Source organism: Schistocerca gregaria, chromosome 4, assembly GCF_023897955.1.
Source record: "Schistocerca gregaria isolate iqSchGreg1 chromosome 4, iqSchGreg1.2, whole genome shotgun sequence".
NCBI lineage: Eukaryota > Metazoa > Arthropoda > Insecta > Orthoptera > Acrididae > Schistocerca > Schistocerca gregaria.
The window spans coordinates 175,826,498-175,847,641 of NC_064923.1; positions in this window are offsets into that span (position 1 = coordinate 175,826,498).

Consider the following 21,144-nt stretch of genomic DNA (forward strand, 5'->3'; position numbering starts at 1 on the left):
AATTAGAATTGAGAAACACGGACGTAGCTGGTTGAATACTTAACTTTAATCCATTAATGACGAACGTCGCTCTTTACGGTACATGATTCACAATATCAATAGTACGGATACTGGCGCCTTCCTAGGTCGTAGCAAATAACGTAGCTGAAGGCTATGCTAACTATCGTCTCGGCAAATGAGAGCGTAGAAGTCAGTGAACCATCGCTAGCAAAGTCGGCTGTACAACTATAGAACTGGGGCGAGTGCTAGGAAGTCTCTCTAGACCTGCCGTGTGGCGGCGCACGGTCTGCAATCACTGATAGTGGCGACACGCGGGTCCGACGTATACTACCGGACCACGGGCGATTTAAAGGCTACCACCTAGCAAGTGTGGTGTCTGGCGGTGACACCACAAAGAGAATGACCTAAGTTTCTTTCCAAACATGACACACAGCGCATTTAGTCAACAGTTACACGGTTGTGCATATGTTTCCACTGAAATGCAAACATCCACTGATGAGCTAAAACATTATGACCGCGTGCTTAATAGCTTCTTTGTCTGCCTTTGAAACTTAATACACTACTGGCCATTAAAATTGCTACACCAAGAAGAAATGCAGATGATAAACGGGTATTCATTGGACAGATATATTATATTAGAACTGACATGTGATTACATTTTCACGCAATTTGGGTGCTTAGATCCTGAGAAATCAGTACCCAGAACAACCACATCAGGCCATAATAACGACCTTGATACGCCTGGGCATTGAGTCAAACAGAGCTTGGATGGCGTGTACAGGTACAGCTGCTCATGCAGCTTCAGCACGATACCACAGTTTATCAAGAGTAGTGACTGGCGTATTTTGACAAGCCAGTTGCTCGGTCACCATTGACCAGACATTTTCAATTGGTGAGAAATCTGGAGAATGTGCTGGCCACAGGAAGCAATCGAACATTTTCTGTATCCACAAAGGCCCGTACAGGACCTGTAACATGCGGTCGTGCATTATCCTGCTGAAATGTAGGGATCGAATGAAGAGTAGAGCCACGGGTCGTAACACATCTGAAATGTAATGTCCACTGTTCAAAGTGCCGTCAATGCGAACAAGCGGTGACCGAGACGTGTAACTAATAGCACCCCATACCATCAAGCCAGGTGATACGACAGTATGGCGATGAGGAATACACGCTTCCAATGTACGTTCGCCGCGATGTCGCCAAACATGGATGCGATCATCATGATGCTGTAAACAGAACCTGGATTCATCCGAAAGAATGACGTTTTGCCATTCGCGCACCCAGGTTCGTCGTTGAGTACACCATTACAGGCGCTCCTGACTGTGATGCAGCATCAAGGTTACATGCTCTCCGAGCTGATAGTCAATGCTGCTACAAACGTCGTCGAACTGTTCATGCAGATGTCTTGCAAACGTCCCCATCTGTTGACTCTGGGATCAAGAAGTGACTGCACGATCTGTTATAGCCATGCGGATGAGATCCCTGCCATCTCGACTCCTAGTGATAAAACGCCGTTGGGATCCAGCACGGCATTCCATATTACCCTCCTGAACCTATCGATTCCATATTCTGCTAACAGCCATAACAGTCATTGGGTCTCGACCAATGCGAGCAGCAATGTCGCGATACAATAAACCGCAATCGCGATAGGGTACAATCCGACCTTTATCGAGGTCGGAAAGGTGATGGTAAGCATTTCTCCTCCATACACTAGGCATCACAACAACGTTCCACCAGGCAACGCCGATCAAAGGCTGTTTGTTGGTTGTTTGGTTTGTCGGTTGGTTTTGGGGGATTAAAGGGACCAGACTGCTACTGTCATTGGTCCCTCCTTGTTCCAAAAACTTAAAAACACACATAAAGAATAAAAACGGACAATGAAAAGAGACAAATGGCACAGGACAAGAGAGACTTAGACCAAGACCAAACAAGACGAACTAAAATCACACAGAGTGTGACGGTGGTTGGCCGACTATAGAAACAAAAAAAGGAAAGGCCAACCACCACAAAACACAATAAAAAATCAGACTAAAATCGTAGGCCATAGGACAGAATCAACAAACACATTAAGCGATAAAAGCCCCTGCCCGACTGAAACGCAAAACTAAGCCAGCCATAGCTGTGTCATCAGTTAAAAGGGCAGGGAGCGTATCAGGCAGCGCAAACGTCTTTCCTGAGCACACTTAAAAGTGGACAGCCCAACAAAATGTGGACCATCGTCAAAGCAGACCCGCATCGACATAGAGGCGGGTCCTCACGGCGCAATAAATAGCCTTGCCTCAGCCGGGTGTGGCCAACACGGAGCCGACAAAGGACAACGGAGTCGTTGCGAGGAGTTTGCATGGAGGAATGCCACACAGTCGTTGTCTCCTTTATAACACGGAGTTTATTGGGCGTGGTTAGATCGCACCACTCAGCGTCCTAAAGGAGAAAACTTGTCGGCGGAGGACTGCTCGCAAATCAGTCTCCAGGAGGCCAATGTCCAGAGATGGTTTACTGGTGGCCTCTTTCGCCAGACGGTCGACATGTACATTGCCGGGTATCCCAAAATGGCCTGGTGTCCATACAAAGACCACAGAGCGGACGCAACAGACTGGAGCATGGAGGGACTCCCAGACAGCCATCACCAAACGAGAGCGAGGGAAACATTGGTCGAGAGCTCATAAACTGCTCAGGGAGTCGCTACAGATAACGAAGGACTCACCCGAGCAGGAGCGGATATACTCTAGGGCACGAAAGATGGCGATCAGCTCAGCACTAAAAACGCTCCAGCCAGCCGGAAGGATCGTTTTTCGTAATGGTCCCCTAGAGTTAGAGCATAACCGACCAGACCAGCAACCATCGAACCGTCAGTGTATACAACGCCAGAGCCCAGATGCGTGGCTAGGATGGAATAAAAGTGGCGGGGGAAGGCCTCTGGAGGGACATAGTCCTTCAGGCCCTGTGCCAATCCCAGCAGAAGGCAAGGATGAGGCACACACCACGGTGGTGTACGCAAAGGGGTCTGGAAAGGAGGTGAAAGAGGGAAAACCTCAAGCCCGCAGAGAAGCTCTCTGGATCCAGCATCCGCAATGCAGATGGGGATGCTGAGCCCATAATCCACACGGGACTGGATTAACGCCTGGTAGAGCCAGAAGAGGGTAGGTCAGTCAGCGCCCCAGCAAGTGTGGCTCAAGCATCGCAGAGCATTTAGATGCCGCCAACACATCTGTTTAAGCATCCGAATATGAGGCAGCCAAATCAACCGGGCATCAAAAACCACACCCAAAAACCTATGTGACTCCACCACAGCAAGACGTTCGCCATCAAGGTAAATCTGTGGCTCTGGATGAACAGTGTGTCGTCGGCAAATGCATAACGCAGGTCTTGGCTGCCGAAAACTGAAAGCCATGTGCTACAACCCAAGACTGCTCTTTGCTGATAGTGCCCTGCAGCTGACATTCAGCAGCTGCAATGCCATGAGAGCTATAGTAAAGGCAGAAGTCGTCAGCATACAAGGACGCTGAACAGACGTTCCCAAGGCCGCAGTGAGCCTGTTAATTGCTATTATAAACAGGCAGGCACTTAAAACAGACCCCTGTGGCACCCCGTTCTCCTGAACTCGGGAGGAACTATGAAAGGCTGTGACTTGCATGCGGAAGGTACGCTGCGCCAGAAAATTGCGTATAAAAATCAGCAGCGGACCTCGAAGACCCCAATCATGAAGCGGAGAGAGGATGTGCTGGCGCTATGTAGTATCGTACGCCTTCTGCATGACGAAAAAGACAGCTACCAGGTGCTGACGGCGGGTAAAGGGCTGACGAATGGCGGTCTCCAGGCTCATTAGATTGTCGGCGGCAGAGCGGCCTTTACGGAACCCACCCTGAGACGGAGCCAGGGCGTCCCATGACTCGAGTACCCAACTCAAAGGTCGGCTCACCATCTGTTTGAGCAACTTGCAAAGAACGTTGGTGATGCTAATGGGGCGGTAGCTGTCCCCCTCGAAAGTGCTCTTGCCAGGCTTCAAAACGGGAATGACAATGCTTTCCCGCCATTTCGACAGAAACTCACCCTCGACCCATGGACAGTTGTAAAGGTGGAGGAGCCGTCGCTGGCAGTCCGCTGAAAGGCGTTTCAGCATCTGACAGCGGATGTGATCTGGCCCAGGAGCGGTATCAGGGCAAGAGGCTAGGGCACTGCGAAATTACGACACACAGAATGGAACATTGCAGGATTCAGGATGGTGGGTGCAAAACGAAAGGCTCCTAAATTCCATCTGCTCTTTAATGGAGAGGAAGGCCAGAGGGTAGTTCGCAGAAGAGGAACTCAAAGCAAAATGCAGAGCAGTTTGCAATTACGTCGGAGTCAGTAAAGACTGCTCCATTCAGTGAGAGCGCTGGGATGCTGGTAGGTGTTCGATAGCCATAGAGGCGTATAATTTTGGCCCAGACCTGCGATGGAGAGAAATGGAGGCCAATGGTGGAAACATACCGCTCCCAGAAGTCCTGTTTGCGCTGGCGGATAAGGCGGCGGGCCCGTGCACAAAGCCATTTGAAGGTGATAAGGTGTTCTGTGGAGGGATGTTGCTTGTGACACTGGAGCGCCCGCCGGCAATCTTTAATCGCTTCAGCGATCTCAGGCGACCACCAAGGCACAGTCCCCCGCCGAGGGGACCCAGAAGAACGGGGAATTGCAGATTCTGCGGCAGTAACGATGACGGTGGTGACGGAGTGAACCACCGCATCGATGGCGGCGTTAGAGAGAGGCTCAATAGCGGCAATGGAGGAAACAAGTCCCAGTCAGCCTTATTCATAGCCCATCTACTAGGGCGCCCAGAAGAGTGATGCCATGGCAGGGACAGAAAGATCGGAAAGTGGTCACTAACACACAGGTCGTCATGCACACTTCATTGGACAGGCGGTAAGAGGCTAGAGCCGCATATTGAAAGGTCAGTGGCGGAGTATGTGCCATGCACCACATTGAAGTGTGTGAAGGCACCATCATTTAAAATCGAAAGAAGATCAAGCTGCGCCAATAAATGCTCAACGGTGGCGCCTTGACCTGTTGCCACTGACACACCCCACAGAGGGTTTTGGGCGTTGAAGTCACCCAGTAACAAGAAAGGTGGCGGCAATTGGGCTAGCAGTGCAGTTAGGACATGCTGCGCGACATCACCATCCGGTGGAAGGTAAAGACTGCGGACGGTAACAGCCTGTGGCATCCACACCCGAACAGCGACAGCCTCTAAAGCTGTTTGTTGAGGGACAGACTCGCTATGAAGAAAGTTAAGGACATAGAAGCAGACGCCACCAGACACCCTTTCATAAGCTGCCCGGTTCTTATAATAACCCTGATAGCCACAAAGGGCGGGGGTTCGCATTGCTGGAAACCAAGTTTCCTGAAGAGTAATGCAGAAGAAAGGGTGAAGGCTGATCAGTTGTCGGAGCTCAGCTAGATGGCAGAAGAAACAGCTGCAGTTCCACTGGAGGATGATATTGTCCATGGCTGAGAAAGGCGTGAAGGGTCTGGGAAGGCAGATTACGAAGCTAGGTCACCTGCTGCCTCCAATTGAGCACCTGTGCTAGTGCTATCCATGGTGTCTGAGGGACTGGCGAGATTGAGGTCCTCAGCAGACGCCAGAATCTCCACCTTGTCCTCAGATGCAGAGCTGGTAGGAAGCGGTGGGACAGGTGCCACCGCAATGTCGTTATTCTTGGGGACTATCTTCTTTTTCTGCTTCTCTCGCTGTGCCTTTGGTGGTTCAGGCTTGGAGGGCTTCACAGAGTCAGTCTCAGGGACAGACGACGACCGTGAGGCTGGGTACGATTTGTGCTTTTACCAGTGGGGGGGGATGTCTTAGGGGGTTAGTAGAATTATATATGTTACTAGCTTGGAACGTGGCGTTACGCATGGTTAAACAGCTACTTAAAAATAGATGTTAATGCCGAAACTCACTATTCACACGTATGCACTATCAGAAAAGCCATCCCTTGTTATATCTTTAAAAGTACATTATAGGTAAAGCTTACTTACAAAATCATCTACATACAGGTATACGAGAGGAATTCAAAAAGTAGAGGCACATTTGTGAAAAGCTGTACTTATTCTGATGACAGAAGACTGAGACATACTAATAGTATTAATAGTAAGACCTATCAAAAACCTTCAGTGTTCGGCTCCACAAATTTAAATTATATGTAAAGTTTTACTCCAGTGCATGGAAAATAAACATCCCAGGTTGGGATGCATAAACTAAAACCAGGGCAGGGGATGGTCTGATGCAGATGGGGGGGGGGGGAATTCCCCCATCTCCCCCTGCAAATCGCACACTGCTGTGACGCCCTACAACTGGTTGTTGTTTCAGCCACTTGTGGGTGTCTGCTTTTCCACTGGTCGGAACTTGTGAAGGGAGGTCCCCAAGGGACCCCTTCCTGGCGAGAGTAGCTGAAGAAGTCTTACTCTTCTCCTGCTAGGAAGAGGGAACTGATGTCCCCGATGGTTGGGGAGGGGGGTGTTGCTTCTGATGTAGATGGAGCAGGAGTAACAGTGTATGAAATTCCCCCCACAATCATGGGGGCTGGTGGATTTTGACCAATCATAGATCCAACTGGACGGGACCACATAGGAGATGGGAGAACCATCATTGCAGTAGCAGCATAGGTCGACGTCATTGGCACAGGATGGAGCCTCTCATATTTCCACCTCGCCTCAGAGTAGGTCAAGCGGTCCACGGTCTTATATTCCATTATCTTCTGTTCTTTCTGGAATATCCTACAGTCCAGCGAGCAGGGGGAATGGTTCTGTCCGCAGTTAACACAGATGGGAGGTGGAGCACATGCAGTATTGGGATGCGAAGGACGTCCACAATCTTGACATGTGATGCCGGAAGTACAGCAGGATGACATGTGCCAGAGCTTCCAGCATTTAAAACACCGCATCAGAGGATGGATATGTGGTTTCACATCACAGCGGTAAACCATCACCTTGACCTTTTCGGGTAAGACGTCACCCTCCAAGGCCAAGATGAAGGCACTGGTGGCCACCTGATTATCCCTCGAACCCCGGTGGACACACCGGACGAAGTGAACACCTCGTCATTCATCATCCGACTGCAGAAGAAGATCCCTGTGGAATATAATACCCTGGACCATGCTTAAACTCTTATGGGGCGTGATGCTAACAGAAACGTCCCCTAACTTATTGCAAGCAAGCAACCTCCTTGACTGGGCAGAGGATGCTGTCTGGATTAGAACTGAACCAGGTGCATTTTGGACAAGCCCTCCACCTCCCTGAACTTGTCCCCTATATGCTCCACAAAAAACTGGAGCTTCGTTTGAAATACCCCCGATTAAATTCCTGATTGGATTTTGTGTAATTTTTCCAAACTGCCAAACAGTTAATTATTATTATTATTATATGACCGTGTGCTTAATGGATGAAAGGCTATCAGTTTTTCTGCTGTGGTTTCGGGGATATTTCAACCGAGTGCGGCCGTTTTGCAACTGAATAGTGGAATGATTGAAAGTTTGTCTATTATTAAGGATTACAAAGGTTGCGTTGTACAAACTGTATTGTATTTTCTACAAACACACAAATTCTGAGGCAGTTGCTACCTTCGCCTTACACATCTAATCACAGTTATATCTTTTTATTGGTTGTTGATTTTCAGCACTTCATCACACGCAATGCTGATGGTTAACATTCACAACAATCCTCACTGCAATCCATGGTTGTTGCTGGCCGACGCGGTTGACGCGAGACACGTAATTCGGCACTTGTCACTTTCCGTTTCATATCACTCGTGAATCGGTATTAGTGAGGGTCAACCCCACGACGATCAGGGGGACGCGCTCACTCGTCGTACTCTGGTGAATTTACTCTAGCACCATTCTCGTCCGTCTCTCCACCACTACCACTCACTCGATACTCTCTAGTACTACTACACACTCAACACCCAACTCCTGTCTACTATCAACCTGGGTGTCGGATACTAGCATCTATGTTCGTGAGATCACGGATCCCTTACATCCCCACCCTAAAAACCTTATTTGTAGCCACAGGCGAAAAAGAATAATAGGAAAAAATTATCACATAGTATATAAATGAAAATGAGGAACATACTGAAAGTTACACTATATCACAAATAATAACCTACTGACTCCGGTAGCAAACTGCCCCTACAGAAACATCATACAACATGAATCTATCTTAATTAGGATGGATGGCATGGTAAATATTTTTACAAACTTATCTTACATTCAGTTACCAAAAGTCTTCACTTTCAAAGGTTTGTACGAACCATTAATTACATATTTGTTATAACTTGCTACAACAAAGATAAGAAAAAAACAATTAGTTGAATGCCAGCTACCCCTTTGGTATGCTGTTCTTTCAGCAGGGTTCCTGATGTCCATACTACTATCACTCTGACTTCTAACTCACTTGCCCAACATATCTAAAAGTTAAGGAAGAAAAATCACAACTTATTCATTTGAGTCTTGAACACAAGCAAAATTGAATATCAAAAGAAAATAAAGCATTTATAGCTTGATTTATGCAATTATTTTACAATTCCTTATACCTTTACCGACTGATTCAGTAATCTTAAATGCTCCATTATTGCAGTAAATATGTCTTATGTAACTATTTTCATCACTATAACTAATATGGTCATCTAATGAAAAATTTTAAATTACTGATCATTTCATTTTTCCAAACATTTATACTGCCATCGCTAATGCTCAGATGAGAAATACAATATTTCCTGTTATATTGACATTAATTCAAATCTGCTATATGGATATTTAATGTGCATCAGACAGTGCCAGAATTCTGCTTCTAAAGCTCGACCTAAATATAACCGTAACTGACTCTGATAGCTAATTGGATACATGGATTACTCATTACTCTTAAGTTACACTTCCTGTTTTATCAGCATACCTCAGATCAACATGTATACCTACAAACAACTTGCAAATAGATATTGCTCATATGCTAAATGACATACTTCAGTACTTCAAACATCTCATACTCCATACATTTCATTACACATAACTCCCTCAACTTAACAGCAACTTCAACTGCAAATAAATATACATCTTCAAACAACATCAACCCTCCATATTCGCTGCAATAACTACATAAAAATACTACTCCAGGCTCCTTGGCCTCTCCGTCCATCATATTTCACATCATTTACTCGAACAATTACCTCCTCCTGTATTTGTTTCTCTATATGCCTTCCTATTTGCAAGCTGATACATTACTTCGATTCTCTTACACTTGGTTGATCTTTTCATGCCTCACAAAACAACCCTATAAGATTACACAAACTCTTGTTTGACCAATTAGCTTCCCACCAAATTTTACAAACATTAGCTTTCTGATCTGGTTCTCATTTTATTACTTCTGGCACTAATAATTTTGCAATGTATTGACACTAAGCTGATTTTTAACTTATTGATTCTTTAACCTCTCATACTCTACATCAACAGTAACTATTTATCCTTATTTCAAGTCAACTATAAATCTGATACATGGGTCCTGACTGAATTACTTCGATGACCACTACCAATCCTAACTACTATACACTAACTTTCTTAACCTAAGGATAGAGAAAGATGGAAGAGGAGTGAAACTTGAAATAAGAAATAAAGTCTCACCCAGCTGGGAGTGTACCAGTCGCCACTTGGTATACCAGCAAAAGAGTTGCTGGCTCCCTACACCTTGTCCTTATATAAGTCAACTATAAATTTGTTACATGGTTCCTGACTGAATTATTTGGATGACCACTACCTATTCTAAGTACTACACACTAACATTCTTAACCTAAGGATAGAGAAAGATGGTAGAGGAGTGAAACTTGAAATAAGAAATAAAGTCTCAGCCAGCTGGGAGTGTACCAGTCGCCACTTGGTATACCAGCAAGAGTTGCTGGCTCCCTACACCTACTCCAACTCTACTCTATCATCTGGGTTTGCCCTTATCCTTATGTGGATAGAATCTTTTTATATTCTCAACTTGTTGCTTACCATGAGCTCTTTTTGTTTGCACATATTGCAATTCAACTGTGTTTGGGTGATCAATTCTTGTGATCCTATATGGTCCTTTATAAACAGGGTTAAAGTTATGTATCTCAGAATTTATTTTCTTCGATTTGGCGTGCACTTTTACTAGCACTAGTTCCCCAACTTGATAATTTATTAGCTTTACCAATTTATTATGTTTCTCCTGTCTTTTCTTTGCTTTCTTTTTCATATGCATTTCCACTAATTCAAATTTTTTCTCCCATGTTACATCATTTCCACATGGATAAAAAAATAGCTCACGAAACACACCATCAGGTTCTTGGCTAAGTAAGACCTCATATGGTGCAAATCCCGAGTCATGTGAGAGGTGATTCCTGATACGTTCAAATTCTCCCAGGTACTCGTTCCATGACCCGTGCTTCCTGTGACAGTGTGTCCTATATAAACGATTTAATTCCTTCATCAATCGTTTGGCCAGATTGGACACCAGTCTACATCTTGAGATTGTAATTGGTCCTATCTAATGCCTATCTAGCATTTCTTTGTTTTCTTCCTTGAATTCTTAATTTCCTTTCAACATATCTTCTATACACTTGTTGATTTCTTCATTTCCTTTGGAGATCTCTTCTGAACGTTTGTTGATTTCTTTATTTCCTTTGGACATCTCTTTTATACATTTGGTGATTTCTTTCTGTCCTTTCTTGATTTCTTAGTTTCCATCTTCTATTCGCTTGTTTATTTCTTGGTGCATCTCTCCCATATGCTTGTTGATTCCTTGGAGCACCTTAAGTGTTACTGACTGCGATTCTCCATCCTCAAGACTCAGTTCCTTTCTAATTGGTTTTACCGGTGTCTCAGGATAACCGGTTGAATGACCCAATGGGCTGTCCATTGACATTCCACTACTATCAATTCATGACTCATCCTTGTCCTCCTGCTCTATCTCCATTTTTCTAACTACCTCCTCCACAACCTTTTCATTCAATTCAGGGTCCATTCTGAACTATCCAATATCCACAAACAAGAAAAATAAAATAATATCCTAGTAACGCAAACACTTATCAATTAGCTAATAACGAAATAATCCTTCACTGTATCAGGTTAACCCAGACTGGCAAAATACACCTCTCCATTGAACACCATAAATTACAGATGCCTATCCACACCAAACACCAATGACTGCATTTACACACAAAATCTCGAAGTAACATACACACAACTTAGCAGACATATAAACATGTAGTTTACAATAAATAATGCGAATGAGACATTATTCTGTGCTGCACAGCATGAAAACTCGAGCATATTAGCATACCATGCCTCAGAGCAAATTCGCAAAGAATATTTAAAAAAATATTGTTCTTATATTTTCTGCAATTGTCAAATTTAATTTGTAGCTCCTTCTGCGCTCTGAAGATAGTGCAATATTAATTAGTCTGGCGCCAGCAAATCGTCCTCACTCACCCCTCGACGCTCGTCGAAGTCGCGATGTTTGGACGTTTGAAGTCGCGCTGCTAGTCGTGTTGGCGTTGGCTCCTCCGGCGCGGCGGCTGTCAGGCGAAACGAACGTTGTAGCTGGTGTGGTGCCGTGTGCACTGTTTACGTCTGCGGCGAATCGCGCTGAAGCAGTCTCGTAGTTCGTTGGTTGGCGAAAGGATGGAGCTGATGTCACGTATTTCTTTGATCGGCGGGTAGGTGGCGCAGGCGTCGTATACTTCCGGGGTACGCCACTAGATGTCGAATCCCGCGCAGACGTTGTTTTCTACTTTAACCACTTGGCTCCGCTGTAGTCACTGGTCAGTGTGGTACATCTCCGCTACCCAATCCTTGCTGTCGCGGCGTGTGGAACTTCTTCACTGTTTCAGATGTTTTGGTTAGCCGCTCACAGAGTCTGGGTGACGTCATTCAACAATTACGCGATAGTCAACACAGGAAAATGCAGTTACAGTTTATGGGTTCACATCAAATCGAGAGATTTACACAGTTCAAAAGATAATTTCAGATACAAAGTCAGTTGAAAACACGTTCCTGGTACTTTCGAAACGGAATTTTGGCTGGTTCATTCGCGATTATGAACAAACGCGCCTTTTCTTATAATATGAATTCTATAGCAAATTCACGCAGTTTCTCGTATCCATACTTGAATATATTGTTTATTAACACTGCTTTTGTTAATTGAACTCATAAAAACAAATTGTTTACTGTTTCTCAGTCACTCTTGCACTTCACACTCGAAATAATGTGCTTCTTTCCCGCGATTTCTAATTTCACCATACATGTTATATTAAACTGTTTCTAGTTGGAATGCTGTAATTTTAGTCACGGTAGCAACAATACTGGATTGCTCTTGCACTAAAATTGTCCGGTAATTGCTACGGTCATTCCACTGAAATCAAAAATGGTGCTTAATAAATCATTGTTCGGATCCGAAGATTGCAACTGTCCTTTTCACGGGAGCCATGATGAAACACCCCCGATGAAATTCCTTATTGGATTTTGTGTAATTTATCCAAGCCGCCAAACAGTTAATTATTATGATTATATGACCGTGTGCTTAATGGATGTAAGGCTATCAGTTTTTCTGCTGTGGTTTAGGGGGTATTTCAACCGAGTGCGGCCGTTTTGCAACTGAATAGTGGAATGATTGAAAGTTTGTCTATTATTAAGGATTACAAAGGTTGCGTTGTACAAACTGTATTGTATTTTCTACGAACACACAAATTCTGAGGCAGTTGCTACCTTCACCTTACGCGTCTAATCACAGTTATATCTTTTTATTGGTTGTTGATTTTCAGCACTTCCTCACACGCAATGCTGATGGTTAATATCCACAACAATCCTCACTGCAATCCATGGTTGTTGCTGGCCGACGCGGTTGACGCGAAACATGTAATTCGGCACTTGTCACTTTCTGTTCCATATCACTCGCGAATCGGTATTAGTGAGGGTCAACCCCACGACGATCAGGGGGACGCGCTCACTCGTCATACTCCGGTGAATTTACTCGACCACAATTCTCGTCCGTCTCTCCAGCACTACCACTCGCTCGACACTCTCCAGTACTACTACGCACTCAACACTCGAATCCTGTATACTATCAACCTGGGCGTAGGATACTAGCATCTATGTTCGTGGGATCACGGATCCCTTACAGGTTGACATAAATGATTCACCATAAACTCGGGTACAGACTAGGTACTGGGGTGAATAACCTGCACCGCTTTCTTTAGCCATACGGTCCTCAAATGGTGTGGCCAAGGAGGGAAATGATCACGGATCAAATTTCTTCCCGTTGAGGTTAGACCTCGATCGCTTAGAGACTGCTGGTGGAGGCCCACCAGCGAGAGATGATGTACCAGGCTTCATTGCGGGTCTTCCGCCCTGATGCTACCCACTCCGACCAGGGGCTCTCCCCACGGGCGCCACCCAGAGACAGCAAGGACCACCTGGCAGGATGACCTTTGCCAGGAGTCCTGATGCTCCAGAGGGATAGGCATCTACTCCTCAGCATACGCGGGGAGGTAGCAGCTCAGGCATCAGCAGTGCGATCCTTGTGTAGTCAGGGGGCTACCACCAAGTAGGTACGTGACGACCCCACCACAACGGACTGGCTATCGTGCCAGTTATCGGGTGTCGAATATCTGTTAATAAAGGGAACAAAGATGGAAGTGCACAATGGAGGGAACGTAGGCTACCCGGAACATACTGCTGCCGATGTGGCCGGAAGCTCCGTGTAAGTCCAACTCCATGACAAAAACGAATTTGCCAGATCGTAGGGCAAGATGGATATAGAATGCACCACATAAGGCGTCCTTCCCCATATGGTACGCACTAAAGGAAAAATTTGGAAAGAGAGTGGTCCAACCCCTTACGGGACCATCACATTAAAGGCCGAAACAGTTGAGACTCCTTTTAGTCACCTCTTACGACAGGCAGGAATACCGCGGGCCTATTCTTACCCCCGAACCCGCAGGGGGGAAATGCTGTTTGTGTATCAGAAATCGGTTGAAAGCTTTCCTCATGTCAGAACCTCTCCTGAGTCCACAGTGCAATACCCAAGCTCTCTCAGAAAAGCAAAGAATATACAAAGCACCAGGTTAAATGTGGAAACAGTCACTGCAGTCGTATTTACTCTTCAAAGTTATTGTTGTTAGGTACTGCCTCCTCAGTATCCTCTAGTTGAATTATTCATCATATTAAATGAAAAGAGACATGGCAAATGACTTGTCACTTTTCATATAGTTGGTATGCAGGGTTCAGTACAAAACATGGAAGATTTGGAAGAGGTATCATGCCAGATTAAAAACTGATGCACTACAAAGGGAACAAATCCTACGATTTTACCTCTCAGTGTTTGGTTGATGGTAGATTTTTCGGCTTTGACGATTACATTTTTCGAACACTCAATGATGGATCACAAAATGTATTATTTGTTGTTGGAATTGTTCCTGCTCCAAAATCCAGTTGAAGCTACACTTTTACTTACCCTGCGGTAAACTGTAACGTGTTGTAAACGGTTAAGTCGAAGCATAATCCCGAGATGGGTCCAGTTTCAACCCGGTTATAAGAAGACACACACATCTAAACGCGTCTGTATCTCACGAACGCTACCGACCAACAGACAACAACGATATGTTCATAACTGATGCACTGTCAGAGCAATCGCAACACTTTTGTCGTACTAAATAAACCAACACCCTCTGGATCATAACTTACCTATCGACTATCGGTTTCAACTGTTGCAGATCATCTTCCGGCCTAGAAAATATTCAAAATGAAGATTAAGCTTAAAATGCCAAAAATTTGTAAATAATATGTTGCGTAAAAATACAAGATCCTCAGTCTTTCCTTTGGAACTCTTTTCGTAGGCTCTTCCTTGTATGGAACTTTGCCATCTGCTTCTATCAAAGGCTCCGTCACGACATTTAGTTGTAACAGATAGCAATCGCGAAGACGTGGAAAGAGTAGCGAAACGCACATTTTTCTTCCAGCTAATATATGGAGGAAAGGTGGCTGGGACACATGCACTCTGAATTTTGTGTTGAGAACAAGTAATATAATAGTTCTAATTAAGTACATTTCCTTGTTCATAAAATCTTAGTCCTAGTGTGGTATAACAAAAACGCTTTGACGAGAACGCTTCAGATTCTATTGCGTCTTAAAATCTCCCATGGAAGAGTTCTCTCGACACGATAAGTAAATTTTATAAGAGGGACAGTGTCCAGTCACATTAATGCGAACAACTGTTATTGTGAACACCTGTCAGAAGCCTGAATAACTACCTTTCGCAGCGTAGACCGCTGCCGGACGTGCAGGAAGAGAGTGAGTGAGGTTGTGGAAGGTACCGACCGGGATGTGCAGTGATGCCGAGTCTAGTGCCACAGCCAGCGACGTTGCACATGTGGGTGGATATGGTCCCCAAGGATAGACGCACACTTGCGTTGATCCGTTGTACCTTCCAGAATGACGAGATCACCCATGGAATGTTACAGAAACGTTCCCCCGGCCACGGCGCTCCCACCTCTAGGCTGGACCCTTCCGACGATTGCTTCACTGTGTTTGCTTTCAGACGTTTCACGCAGTACACGCCGAAGGCCACCTGTCCGATGGAGCATAAAGCGTGATTCGTCTGGAAATCCCACCTGTCGCAACTCAGTCTGCAGTGAACAGCAGTCAGCATGGTGCCTTTCTCGGAGGCCCCTTACGCAGCAGCTACGTTCGCTGAACGGTCGTTGAGGATACGCTGTTGGTAGCTCCTTGTTTCATCTGGGCAGCCAGTTTCTCAATACCTGCACGTCCATTCTCCCGTACACTTCTCCGCACCGGTTATTCATCCCCGTCATCTAAGGCCCATGGTGAATCACGGCTACCTAGGCGCCGGTTTTGGAAAGGGCCATTTTACCATGCACGGCGTACTTTAACCAGGGCGGCACGTGACGAATTTACAAACTTTATCGTTTCGGGAATACCTCCAGCCTTAGCCTTTAAGGGGACATTGTATGTCCTATGCCGCCCATTATATTGGAAAATTTTTAAGACACCAACTTACGATTTTCCATAATTATTGAATGTACCTTTCTACGAACACTGAACTAGAATTAATACTAAAATTGTATTGTGGGGCATGTTATCTTTTTTTTCATACACTTAATTTTTTGACAGAATTTTGTAAATAAGTGAACATATAAACAAAACAACTCAGGAAATTTTAATTATTCTAGTTCCATATGTGTTGAATCTCACACTTAGCATGCTGTGAAAATTTCATGTCTCTACCATCAGTACTTTTTTAGAAAAAGGGTCATTTATTGCAAAAAATGTAGTTTAGGGATATTGAAGTTTAAAACTTTTTTTATTACAAATCCATATACAGACTTACATATCTGCGTCTTTTATACACTAGAATTGCCCTGGCCCCTAGTCTGTGTCTTCTTCAGTGTCACAACAGCCCAATGCTTGCCTCCTCCTTTTCTTTCTTGCTTCTTTTGTCATTTTCTGAGCAGCTAACTCTGCTTCACCTACATGAAGCTCATCCAGTTCCCGCAGTACTTTATCTGTGTTCTGTCCAAATTTTATCCCTAATTTCTCCAGAACCTTTAGTCTTTCATAGTTCCCACCATTAACAGTTATTACACCATCAGACACTGCTAACTTTAGAGTAATAAGGCCAACAAATACATTTTCAGGCTCACGGCACCACACAACATTATTGAAGGACTCATTCACTTTCTGGTTCTTCCCATGTAAACACTTCTTTAGTAGCTCAGGATTTGCCAAATCTCTGTAAAAAGGTTCGATTGTCTCCATTACTGCCAAAGGAAGAGAATGTTTATGTGTAAATTCATCCAGGGTGCAGAAAATTCAGCTTGCCTGTATTTAACCAAGTGTTTGTTGGAGTTGGACACAAAGCATGACATGGCTTTTCATTGGTTGATGTCGTATCGGCCGCCGCACAGCAGCCGTCAACTCGGCGCGGCGTCCTACAACACGAGCGACACACAGCGAGTACCGCTGGCGCCGCACACGGTGTCAACAACAGGCGCAAGTGAACGCGTCGTCGCGGGGTTAGCGGCAGCGTACACACCACTATCGATACGGATTATCCTGGCGGCGCTGTCCTGGCCACCAGAGTGAGCAACGGTATAAGGGCGCCGTCTACCAACACTCTGATTGGCCGGACCTGCGGATTTAAGCGAGCTCCCTGAGCCCGTTTAACCAGCCTTCGACTGCGTGTGGCACGACGGCCTCGTGTACAAACTTTTTGTGCACGGGGTACCGACGTCGCACGTGGTCCTGCTGCGCTCGTATCTCTCGGGGCGCACTTTCCACGTCCGAGCTGATGAGGGCACATCCACCGACCGGCAGATTCGGGCGGGAGTGCCGCAGGGGTCGGTCCTCGGTCCCCTGCTGTACTCCCTGTACACCGCCGACGCCCCGCGGGTGGCACGCGTGGAGTTGGCGCTTTATGCTGACGACACGGCGCTGTTCACCCGCAGCATCAACACGGCCGAGATGCGCCGCCGCCTCCAGCTCGGATGTGACGTCCTGGGTGCCCGGTCCACGAAATGGCGCCTTAAGTTTAACGCTGCGAAGAGCCAGGCTGTCATCTTTAGCAGAAGGATGCTGCCACCGGACCTACCGCCGGTCACGATCATGGGGGGCCCCATTCCATGGTTGCGGACCGGCAAATATCTCGGGGTGACATTGGACAGACACCTGACGTGGCTGCCACACATCCGCGACGTCAGAGGGCGGGCAGTGGGGCGCCTTCGTGCGCTTTACCCATTACTCAATCCCTCATCGACGCTTCCTCCACGCCACGGCCTCACCATGTATCTGTCCCTCGTCCGACCGGTACTGGAATATGCGGCCGTGGTGTGGGGTAACGCGGCAGCGACGCACATTGCGACGCTCCAACGCGTGCAAAATAGGGCGCTGCGACTTGCGCTCCACAAGCCACCTCGCTACCCAGCAAGGCTGCTCCATGAGGAAGCGGGCATCCCTTTCCTACGGGATCGCTTCCGGCAAATCGCAAGGGGGTTCTACAGCGATGCAGAACACTCTGCCAGTCGCCTGATTAGTGGTCTGGGCCGCCAGGTCCACCACAGGCCAACGACTCGATGGCCAGACCTACTGCGAGAGTAATTTCTCTCGCAGCCCGATGTCGGAGAACAATATGGCGTCGCAATGACTAACGCCTAGTGAGGACAGCTCACTCCGTTAGGACACACCGCACCCTGAAGATGTCACTGCAGGAACAGCAGCCCCGCTGCTTAACCTGCCCCTACACCTGGCATATGACGCCAGCGTTTTACAGCGAGCGAGCGAGCGAGCCCGTTTAACCAGTTCAATCTTCGCCGATGACTGTGTTACTACCCGGCTGCTGGATTCACGACGACCGAACTGTACTGTGGCCTCCCTGACTGGTTGGCAGTGGTTTGGACTTGTATTCTCTACTAGTGGCTCTGATTTCTCCTTGGCGCTATAGCCAGCGAAGTGTTGTGTAGTCGAACTTAAGTTTTGATTGACAGAAGGTCAAATAATTTTGGTTATCACGGAATATTTGTTGTGTTATAGTGGTCTATTCATCTTATCTAAATTGCCACAGTTATCTCTAATGGCCTTCCCATAATTTTCCTGTAATTCATCACTTACTTTGTCCATTAGCCTTTCAGCACATTTTATTGTCTTGCTATCTGACAGTTTTGTGTTACCCCGTTCTAGAAAAAAGGACTGATTTATTTGTAATATCAACTTCTGAAAGGTAGCAGTAGGCAGAAAATAAAGCAATTCACAGCCTTCTAGACTGTGCAGTTCCCAAGATATGACTGCTGAACTGTGCCACTATATGTGTAGACGCGAAATATGACAGCCACATGTCAACGTGTAAAATATTATTTGAAGGTCGCACAGTTGTCTGATTTTAATGTATTATATACCAAAATGTTCAGGAAAGTCCAAAGTACATAGTGGAGTAGAAAACAGAAAATGTCAAATTTCAACGAATTTCGCGTACAATGTACCCATAAGTCGATGATCATGCCGTTTTGGACGTCATGTAAATCGCTCTGTTTCCGCATTGCAACAACAGCTACACTGGTTTCCGCGTCCCCCCTCCCTCACCCCCAACACGTTTCACGTCCAACTCACTGCTAGAGCTGTCACCACCAATCTGTAAGTGGTTACTGCACGTTGACTTCGAACATATATGGTGGTTTCATTACTGTGACTGGACCATGTATAAAGATTCAAAAAAATTAGTAAATGGATATAAAGTATAGCTTACTGTATTATATCTACATACAGATGGTTACTCTGCAGTTCACAATAAAGTGCATGGCAGAGGTTTCATCGAACCATCTTCAAGCTAGTGTTCCACTCTAGAACAGCGTGTGGGAAAAACATATGGTTGACGACATATGCAAGCCTGCGTTCGGCCGTGAGTACTGCTCGGACACCCAAGTGGTTCATGGACCCACCGCTCAGCTGCCAAGTGTGAGAAGAAATTGACTTGCTGACGTGATATTCCCACGATTCCCCTAAAACAGTCTCTCACTGTGTGTGCTCCGACGGTTGATGACTGGTGATGTCCACTGCACAATGACGACCGCCTCTTACTAACTGCCAGCTTCTACAAAGCCGATCCCATCGGACAAGATGACCTTTTTTACTTCACATAATCGGCACAATTTCTGGTGTATGGCTCCCTTGTTTTTGTTGCTTCTTATTAAAACAAAAACAAACATGGTGTGCTTAAATGGTAGGAGGAGAGGAACAAACATCGTGACTAGGCCTCCCCTACCCACCTTGCCTTCTCCAGACTGTGCTAAAAAAAAGGGGGGGGGCTACAGTTCCAGGCGATGCATTTGTTTTTAATTTATTGTTCTGTTTCTGTATACAAGGGGTAGAAGAAATGCAATAGTGGTTTTTTCAATAAAGTAGACACAACTCATCTTTTCTTCATTAAAAAAATGACAACTAAAAAAATAAAAAGTGGCTAACGCAGCTACAAAAAAAAAGACGGTAGAGCACTGCCCTTAAAAGGCGAAGGCGCTGAGTTTGATTGTTGATCAGGCACCCACTTAAAAAAAAAAGGTAAGGCGACCGCTCATGGTAAGTGGAGGAAAAAAGTTAAAAAAAGAGTGGTAATGCGACCACTCACAATAAGCTGGGATACCGCATTTGAGTCCCGGTCCAGCACAAATTCCAGTATACAGCTGATGGTTGTCCATATTCGCAGCTGCGAATACATATCATGTATTTCATTAGGAGGAGGAACCCATCGTCTTTGCATTAATGATTTTTTTGTAAATTTGTGGTAAGGTCTTATGGGACCAAACTACTGAGGTCATCGGTCCCTACGCTTACACACTATTTAATCTAACTTAAACTGACTTGAACCTCCGAAGAGGGGAGTCACGCGGACTGTGACAAGATGCATCAGACCATGCGGCTATGCCGTGTGGCGTTAATGATTGCCACACCAACTCGCGTATCATATCCATGGCACTCTCTCCGCTATTTCGCGATGATACAAAACGAGCTGCCTTTTTTGAACTTTTTCGATGTCCTCCGTCAACCCTGTCTGATGCGAGTTACCAACCGTGCAGCAATACTCCAGAAGAGGACCGACCGGCAGTCTTTAGCAGAACTGTTGAATGTTTTGCCAATAAATCGAAGTCTTTGGTTCGTTTCCTCCACAACATCATATGTGTAACAACTCTAGTTTAAGTTATTCGCAATTGCAGTCCCTAAGTGTCCTAGCAAAATAACCCATGACGGACAGAAGGAGGAGGACATATTAGGCAAACTAACACTGGCAAAAAGAACATTCCTGGCTAAGATAAGTCTGCTGGTATCAAACATAAGCCTTAATTTAAGGAACAGATTTCAGATAATGTATGTTTGGAGCACAGCATTGTATGGCGGTGAAACATGGACTGTGGGAAAACCGGAAAAAGAGAATAGAAGCGTTTGAGATATGGTGCTATAGGAGAATGTTGAAAACGAGGTGGATTGATAAGGCAAGGAATGAGCAGCTTCTCCGGATAATTGATGATGAAAGGAGTACACGTAAATCACAGACAAAAAGAAGAGACAGGACGACAGACCATTTGTTAAGAAATCAGAGAATAAC